Genomic DNA, 9,105 nt, shown 5'->3' with positions numbered 1-9,105 from the left:
TTCCTTGGAACTGGAAAAAGTTTTGGGTAAGGGCAAACTCAGTACACCTCAAAATAAAGGCACTGCTCACAGGGTGTCCATCCTCTCTGCCCAGCAAAATTTCTTCAACAACCTCTAATGTCGCCCTTTGTGGTATCATAGTATAGAGGGATTGAATATTCAAACCTATCAATAAAGAATTGCCTTGAACAAAATCTATGTTCTCTATTTTATTGATGGCATTGGTAGTATCCCTCAAATAACTCTGCATTTTCATCACAAATGGGCGCAGATAAAAATCTGTGAACTTAGACAATGGTTCTAAAATGGAGTTGACCCCAGAGACTATGGGACGTCCGGGAGGGTCTACCAAACTAAAGAGATTAGATATATACAAATTTTACCTAATCTGAAATGGGTGTGTAATGAAATGACCAACTGTAACACATCCATTGTTGTGTATTTAATCACATGCCCCTGTGGCCTATATTATGTAGGCAAGACTAACAGACAATGTAAAGTCCGTATGGTGGAACATCGGAGCTGCATCAGAAATCAAGTGATTGCAGCTCCTTTAGTGAAACATTTTCTTGATATGAAACATGGCTGCAATGACTTTACGTGGTTTATTTTGAAAAAGGTGCATGGCCATAGGAAAGCCGAGACAGACCAGAAATTATTGAACCTGGAACAAAAAATTATTTTTAAATTGCAAAGTAATGTTCTGGGGGTCAATGAGAGTATTGATTGGCATCTGGTCAGCCAAACATAAATGTTTTCTGTTATCTGACTATTGTTTTGCAATTTTGGCTGTGTTTTGAATTTTTTTGAATTTTCCTTATTTTGTGCCATCTATATTTGCAAAAATTTGCATATGTCTGTTGCTTGATTTTTGCAATGCTGTGTCGATTTCTTTTGAATGGTTTTGCGCCCTCCAGTGCACTTTCTTCTCAACACTGCTTCCCTTTGTTGTTGGGTGGTTTGATGCAAAGATGGCTGCTAGTTTTTTCCTACCGAAGAGTGTAGTCCTTCCTTAATGTTCACTAGGAAGATTGCATGTAAAAGATGGCCGCTGTATTTTCTTGCCGGCTAGTATTTAATCGAAAAGTATAGTCCTTTCTTAGTGTTTACTAGGACGTGGTGAGCGTTTGGCTGCACTTGGTGAAAACACATGCTGGTGCTGCACAGTCTTCTTTCAAACCCCGCGAGTCATTAGTAAGGAGTTTGTTTCTCCTAATTTAGAGGTGAGCATGTTGTTCTTGAACTTTAGTAGCTACATTACTTTTAGTGATGTTGGTGGCTATTATCCCTTTTCCGCAGTTTTTTATTTACTGAACGTTGAGGTGTTGTGTACTATCTCTCACTACTTGGTCACGTTCAGCATGTTTTTACACATTTAATGGCTGTGAAGACCTCTGGTGTATGACACTACTGTTTGGAAGCATGAGCTCTAATGCACGACCTAGGCTAGGCTTGAAATGGTTTCTTTTCTTCCCTTTTTTTACACATTTGGGAGCCGTGGTGTATCGGTGCATTTTAATGCTCTTTGAGATGGTTGATGACCGCCCTTCTTATATTACAGATTGGTTCTGCGTCCTCTTTTGTAATCATCTGCAGACTTGGTTGTCATTACAAGGGATTTCCTCCCCTTGCCCCACGTTGTGGGTGGCTTCACTTGCGTGAAGGTAATTTTTATTTAATATATCCTGAACAATTCATGACTGTTGTCCTGTAGTGATCTGTGGCTCATTGGTAGTGTGATGTGTTCTTTCTAGGTGTGACGATATTTTCGGCGGATTGAGACGCCTTTTGAAGTATCTTGGTTTTTCAATGAAGAAAAATTAGCCTATCTGTCATTTACAGACGTGCTTTGAAGATTCACCACATTAAGGTAAATCTAATTGGTTTAATTTCTTAACCTTTTTGTGGAATTGTTCTCTTGACTGAGTCAACTCCACTTTTACATTTGGTAATACCCCCTCCCCTGGGTATCTGATTAGTTTCCTCTGTTTCCCTTCTGTGCAGGCTGGTTGCCTGAAACTACCCATTCAACACGGTGTTGAGAAGAATAGTGGATGTTTTAAAGGTTCCCCTGAAGAATGTTAGCCCGAAAGGGGCTTTAAAGAACAGAAACATGTTGGTATTATATGTTGTTTTAGTGACACATTTAGGTTTTTTCTATGTACTGTGATATGTGATTTCGTCTGTGTCCATTTGTAAGTGGTTTATTTGAAATTTAGCTTTTTAGATTTTGTAGGTTTTAGTGGTAGTTTTGTACGCTGTGTTAGGTGTGGGTAGTATCTTATGTTTTAATTTAAATATTCTGTATTAAACAAAAAATTTTTTGAAATTTGGAATGTTGCACGCAGTCTATGTTGTCAAGACCTGTAGTGCCGGAGAATCTGTCAGAGGGGTCTAATCGTTGGGGGAGAAGGAGGGGTGGAAGTAGAGAGAGTTTACCATCTTATCCTTCTTTTATAATGTTAACCTCTTACTGCCAGGGTCAGAATGAGGCCCAATGTCTCATCTCATTCAATGGACGCATCTTTCTGTCAGGGGAAATGATTTTATTTATGTATGTATTTATTTATTTTTTACATTTATAGCAGTGCACCAAACCCTCAGGCATCAGGGCGCTAGTTTCAGTGAGTGTGAGGTGAACATTTTTAGAAAGTGAAAGACCACTCATGCAGGTTACAACATACATTCAAAAAGCATAGTCTTGTAGAGCCTTGCCTCATGGTATGGGGAATACAACAGGTATACAAATAATCAAAGGCAACATCAAATAGGTAACATATCAGTGTTCAGCATTAGAAGTACATTTACAACAGAAGGCTGACAGGTAGGAGAAGCATTTAAACAATAGGTTACATGCTGGCAAAGCCACATCCAGGGGTCTAGGGGCTACATCTGCTATGCGAGGCATTAGATTCAAGTGATGCAGTTTAGGGGCTTGGTATGAATACAGTGATGGGTATAACAAAGTGGCCAAATTCGAAAGTGGTTAAAGACAGAAAAAATTACATCAAGACTTTATTTTTCAACAGTACACTAGAAATGGCACATAAGGATGCCCTCTTAAAAAGAGCAAGTGTTTTCAAGAAAGACCAAGTTAAAAGTCAGAGGAAGTTTCTTTCTAGAACAATATTACACAGCCACGATAGCGGCTGTGTAGTTGTGGTTAAGTTGCTAATCCCATAGGAAGAGCACTTTTTGGGCAGCTTATGACTTCGCACTCCCTGGACGAATCCTCGCCAAACTTTGCAAAAAAGGTATATGGCCCACCCTGAATGTTTTTGCAAAGGTTGGTGAGGTATGGTCCAGGGGGGCAAAGTTATAGGGGGAGTCCAAAAATGTCTTTCTTCCCCATAGACTGAATGGGGGAAAAAAATGTGCACAAATCGCTGGACGGATTTTCACCAAATTTGCGGCAGGAGCAGCAGCTTGATCCCGAAAGCATGCTTTTGTAAATTTGGTGAAAATCCATCCAGTAGTTTTTTTAAAATGATCAAAACACTTCCCTGTTCACTCCGCGGACCCGACACCTATTGCTAATCGGCTTGCGTCATGTCCGCGGACATGCAACATGTTCGCTGATTGGCTGGAATGAAGCGTGAGGTGCGTTGTATTGTTTTGATGCACCCGCCATCTTGGACAGCGCAGCGACTAACGGGCGAGAAATGCGACTTTGGCAAGTGTGTTGGTGTGGGAGGGGAGTCAGAGATGGGTCAAATGCTGTATTTGTTTAGGTGGCAGGCACCCCTGATGTGTTTGCCATGTCCGCGGTCACTGCGGCTGTCCACGGACATAAAAAATGCAATGCAGTAGCCCATTATAGCCTGTTAAAATGTTTGATTTTATGCGTGTGATCTATGGGTGTGATATGCTGTGGTGGTTGTGGCCAGGGCCTAGAGTCTTGGGTATATGGCCAAAGGCCGTTGGCCATGCACCCAAGACTCTAGGCCCTGGCCACAACCACCGAAGCATATCGCACCCATAGATCAAACCCATAGAATCAAACATCTATCAAATATTTGCAAATCTACAGTTTGTGTACTGTTTGGTTTCTATAGTTTGTATGTGAAGTTTTGGCTACGTCATGTCATTAAGATTGTAGAGTTTGGTAACACGCACTGCAGTATAACATATCCATGGAAGTAAACATTTTGTATTGTGGTGTATGGTTAGATGTTTGCTTCAATGGTTGTGTTATGGAGCAGTATTTATGAGTTGTATTGTAATATACTTACTGTTTGATTTTTTTGTGATTGGATATATTTTAACTTAACTGGAGCAAATATTATTCTTCAATTTCTGTGATAAAAGAAAATATCATGTTAGTGTAGATAGTTTATAAAGACTTATTACATTGCATAATAGACATTTCTGCTTTATTTCAACCCTCATATTTAGTAGTTTTCAAACCAGTGTACTGTGTAATTTGCTCAGTTTCTGTTTTTGTTTCTTAAATCATTGGGTAGTGGGAAAAAAATCCATGTTGGATTAAAAAAAAACTTTTTTTGTTATTGTACAGTACATTTCCTTCTTTGTTTGTTTTCAGTGTTTACTTGTTGTTTCTGGCTAATGTTCTAGCTGTTGGCTTGTTGCAGATTGTTAGATATCTGTTGTCAAATTGTAACTGGTTATAGTATTGTATTTATATTGTCAAGTTGCTGATCTATCTGTTGGGTTGTTGCAGATTCTTGGGGCAGTTAGATACCTGTTGGCGAATTCTAACTGTTTATTTCTTCTTATAATTTAGTGGTATTGATTTATCTGTTTGGTTGTTGCAGAATCTTGGGGCAGTTGGATACCTGTTGGTGTAGTCTAACTGTTCATAGTTTTCTAATTGAAGTTTTATTAATGTTTATGCACAGATTAGTAATTAGTGGTATTGATTTATTTGTTTGGCTGTTGCAGAATCTTGGGGCAGTTATATACCTGTTGGCGTATTCTCTTTATAGTTTTCTAATTGAAGTTTTGTTAATGTTTATGTACAGATTAGTTATTAAATATTGGTTTTAAGAAGATTAAATAAGCATTTATAAGATTTGATTATAATCTCTGCTTTAGAGTAATGGTACTATCATTACATTCGAACCATCCACAATTATTTTTTATATATGCAGTGTAGTGACCTGCATTGGTTGTGGCTCCTGCTTGGTAGATTATACCTATTGTTGTGAAGGTTTTCTTACCAAGTGATATTTGACCATGGGTGAATCCAGTCAGCTTGCAGTTTTTTTTGGTACCATTTGCATTGTAACGTAAAAGCAATAGTATTTTGTATTTACTATGTGTTTGTATTTGTAAGGTGGAGCGATTATCTGAATTGCAGGTAGTACATAATCTGCCATGATTTGCATTTTGTACAAGTTGCTGATTCGGATTCACAGTTAGGTATGGATACATACACAAAGCGTTCATCAGGGATTTGTTCCTGTGCCACATTGTTTCAGAGAGTGCATGTATGTTTCCACATGTATGAAATCAGGAAGATTTATTTTATAGATATGTTTTTGTTTTTGTTTTCCAGTACTTGTAGTAAGTACATTAGACATTTGTGTGGATCTTCTTGTGAGTTTATAATGAATTTCACCATTCCAGCACAGTAGCCCAATGCTTGTCTTATTCCATGAACACTGTATGTGTTTTCAGGATTGTTGCTTGCATTTCTATGCAGGACTAACATTTGCAAACACAATTCGTCGGTATTGTGTAGGTAAATGTTGTCAACAATTGGTGGCAATTGGAATAGAATATTTATTGCTACATTTGCTTAGCAATTTACACCAGTTATATTTGAAAATTTGAATGGACCAGATAGTTCTTTGTCCAAGTCATTTCTTCGGAGTGTGTGTTGCTTCTTTGAAGAAGTACCTGAGTTACTTTGAGTAGTAGATTCTTCTTTGGTTGTAGTAATTGATGAAGTATTACCTTATTTTACTCTCTTTGGAGGATTTTCAGTGAGATCCTGTTACATTTCTGTTTGAAGTAGTTTTATTTTACAACGTTTTCTTTCTGTGGAACAGGATAGGTTTTTAGATGGGAGTGTACAGTGAATGTAGTCTATTGTATTCTAAAATGCAAGGAATATCAGAGTTTACTTTACTTGCATCAAAGTTGATTAGAAATAGACCGTCAAGTGTACATAAGCGTGATAGTGCTATGTAGCTCATTTCTTCTTTAAAGACTGTGTTCCCAATATCTATCAATGCTTTATCCAGGGTAAGACCTTGTGATTTGTGAATGGTGACTGCCTATGCTAGAGTTAGAGAAAATTGCTCTCTGCGTACATACATGTCTTTGAAAAGAAGGAATCGAGCTGTTGAGCGTCCTATCCTTTTTACTTCTTTTAGTTTGTCAAAGAGAATATTGACAAACTGAATGTTGTTGTCACGTGGGTATGTTTGAAAGCCAACAACTGTACCAAATGCTCCATTAACTAATCCTTGCTCCATGTCAAGGTAACGTTTAAGCATTACTCTACAGTTGAAAGATCATTTTAATATTGTCTCCAAACCAGGTGTGTTGGAGATAGAGTTTCTAAGGTATTTAGTCTTGTTTTGGCCTGTTGACACATGGGAAGTGTCATACCATGTACGTCGAGTTTGTCTGTGGAGCAAATTTCAATTATTGGTTGCATTTCTTTTTTCAACATTGTTTCATTGAATTTTGAACAGCTTGCAAGAGTTGGCATCAAGGATATACAAGTGACATTTTTGTGTGCTAATTTTTCCATGACATAAGTAGCACATGAATTATGGCCATACAGTGCATGGATGTGCCAGGTTTTTAATATTGATTGTGCTTCTTGAGGTAGTACACCAACTCAATACTTTTTAAAATGTTGGCGTATGTAAGGTCTGCAGACTGGCACATGTTTTCTGTTAATTCTCTGTATTGGAAATGTTGCCAAAGGTTAACATTTCCTAGGCTGCCAACATTTTTACGGCAGAGTTTGTGTTCTAAGGTTTTAAAAATAAGTTCACCTTTCACTGGTGTCAATTGGAGAAGATCTCCGAAAACAATAATGTGTTTTCCTCCAAAGAGCTCTTCGTAGTTTGTTTTGAGTACTTCTTGTAATCTGAGGTGAATCAAAGCCAATATTTGGTTGGAGACCATGCTCACTTCATCTATTAGTAGCATTTTCGTTTGTTTTAACACTGCGTAGTTCAATTGCAGCTTCTGTAGAAAGTTTGTATTATTATAATTTGTTTTGGTGTTCTACTGGAAGGAGGAGTAATCGGTATAAAGTGACACTGCCTATGTTGTAGGCAGCTAAACCTGTGGGGGCAGTTACAACAGCTGACAGTTTGTTGTTTGTCAATTGTTGAAGAAACTTGCAGATGATTTTGATGAACAAGGTTTTCCCTGAACCAGCTTGACCACTGACGTATAGTAGTATAGGTTTGTAATTTTGGCAGGTACATTCTTTATTTTCATTTTGTACACCATGTGCAATTTCCTTTGTTACTTCTTTCAGTTGTGATTGCAGTACAGTTAAGTCTTCTGTATCTTCTTCATAGTGAGACATGGTGTTTTCTACTTCTGTCATAGCTAATTCTGCCTCATTTGCTGTTAGTGACTGTCCCAGTTGTTCTTGGCTTCCTGTTACAGAAGGTTGGCTACTGTCAAGAGTGTACTTATCTAGTTGCGCCGGGAGTTCTTTTTCATGTTGCTGTTCATTATGCAACATTATTTCGTACTGTGTAAAGTTTACATCGGTTATAGTGCTTTCATTTGCTTTGAAAGCGTCTTCATAGGAGTCATAGATATCTAGTAACTCTTCTTCTTTTCTCCATGGTTTAAAAGGTTGTAGCAGGGACATGTAATATAGTTTTTTATGTTGAGGAGTTTTTAATGAGAATTTGATATGATTAATTAAGCTTCGTTTGGTAAGTTTCACTAAGCTGCCTTCACAATTTGTCACTCTGTATCTACCTTTATTTTCATCGGGTTTTATATTATTTTTGTATGTGAAGTTTTGGGCTATGTGGTATAGACACATGGTTTCCAAAGTGGTACTCCTGTTTGGGTAGTAATTGTCCAATAAATTGTTTTTCAAAATGTCTTGGCTGCTAGGATCATTTTTGGCTATTGTTTCTATGTCGTTGAAGGATTTGAGAACTCTTTTTCTAGATTTAGCAGGACCAAGACTTAGCCATACTATATTTTCAGATTTTCCATACAAAGCAGTGCCGGTTAAATGATCTGCAGCTTCACAGCAGCCAAATTCTCTATGAGAGAGCATTTTTATTCCTAAGCTGTACAATTTCTAAGACAGTGTTTTGTCCGATGATAGGTCATCCCAGAGGTCTTAAAGCTTTGTTTTGTCTTCTTTGGTTAAGTAGGCTGTAACATATCGTGCAACTGCAGTAGAATTGTCTGCAACGTACTGCACATCTATGTTTGCATTCCATAAGAGGGCAATGATTTGCATTGTAATCATTGATATATTTTGCTTCTTTTGTTCTTTTTATGTAATATGTGTTCTTAGGTAATTTATCTTTAACACTATGGGCCTCATTACACGGTAGGCGGTAAGGGTTAACGGTCAATGGTAATGGTACCGGTGACCGTTAACTCTTACCGCCTAACTACGAGGTCCCTTAGCGGGTTGGAGAATTTAACGCCTGCTTTTTGCAGGTGTTAAAAACCAACCCGCTAAGGGACCTTGGTGCTAATTACGGCACCGCAAATTTGCGGTACCGTAATTTGCGCCTTCCCCATTCCCATTATGCCCTATGGGGCAAAAATGGGAATGGGGAAGGGCAATGGGGGAAGGGGGAATTACCGCCCCACCAACCTTGGAATAGGGCGGTAATTCCCCTTTCCACCAAGGCGGTGCTGGTATTTTACCGGCATGGACCAAGGTGCTATTAGCACCTTGGTCCACCGCCTACCGTGTAATGAGGCCCTATGTCTAACTGAAGACATGAAGTTGTTCACTTCACCCGTTTCTGTAACTGGTCTAGGGAAACCAAAGCAGCATTTGGTGTAGTATTTCCCTTTGTTTTTGTATTTGCAACATCAATATTTCCCACATTTGTCTTTGAAATTGTACAATTTGTGCATGAAGATCAGTATTAATTGACATATTTTTTGATAAACTGTAAAACA

This window comes from Ambystoma mexicanum, chromosome 6q (assembly GCF_040938575.1).
Source record: "Ambystoma mexicanum isolate Mex_15411 chromosome 6q, UKY_AmexF1_1, whole genome shotgun sequence".
NCBI lineage: Eukaryota > Metazoa > Chordata > Amphibia > Caudata > Ambystomatidae > Ambystoma > Ambystoma mexicanum.
The sequence above is the reverse complement of the archived record's forward strand: the minus strand, read 5'-3'. Positions refer to the sequence as shown.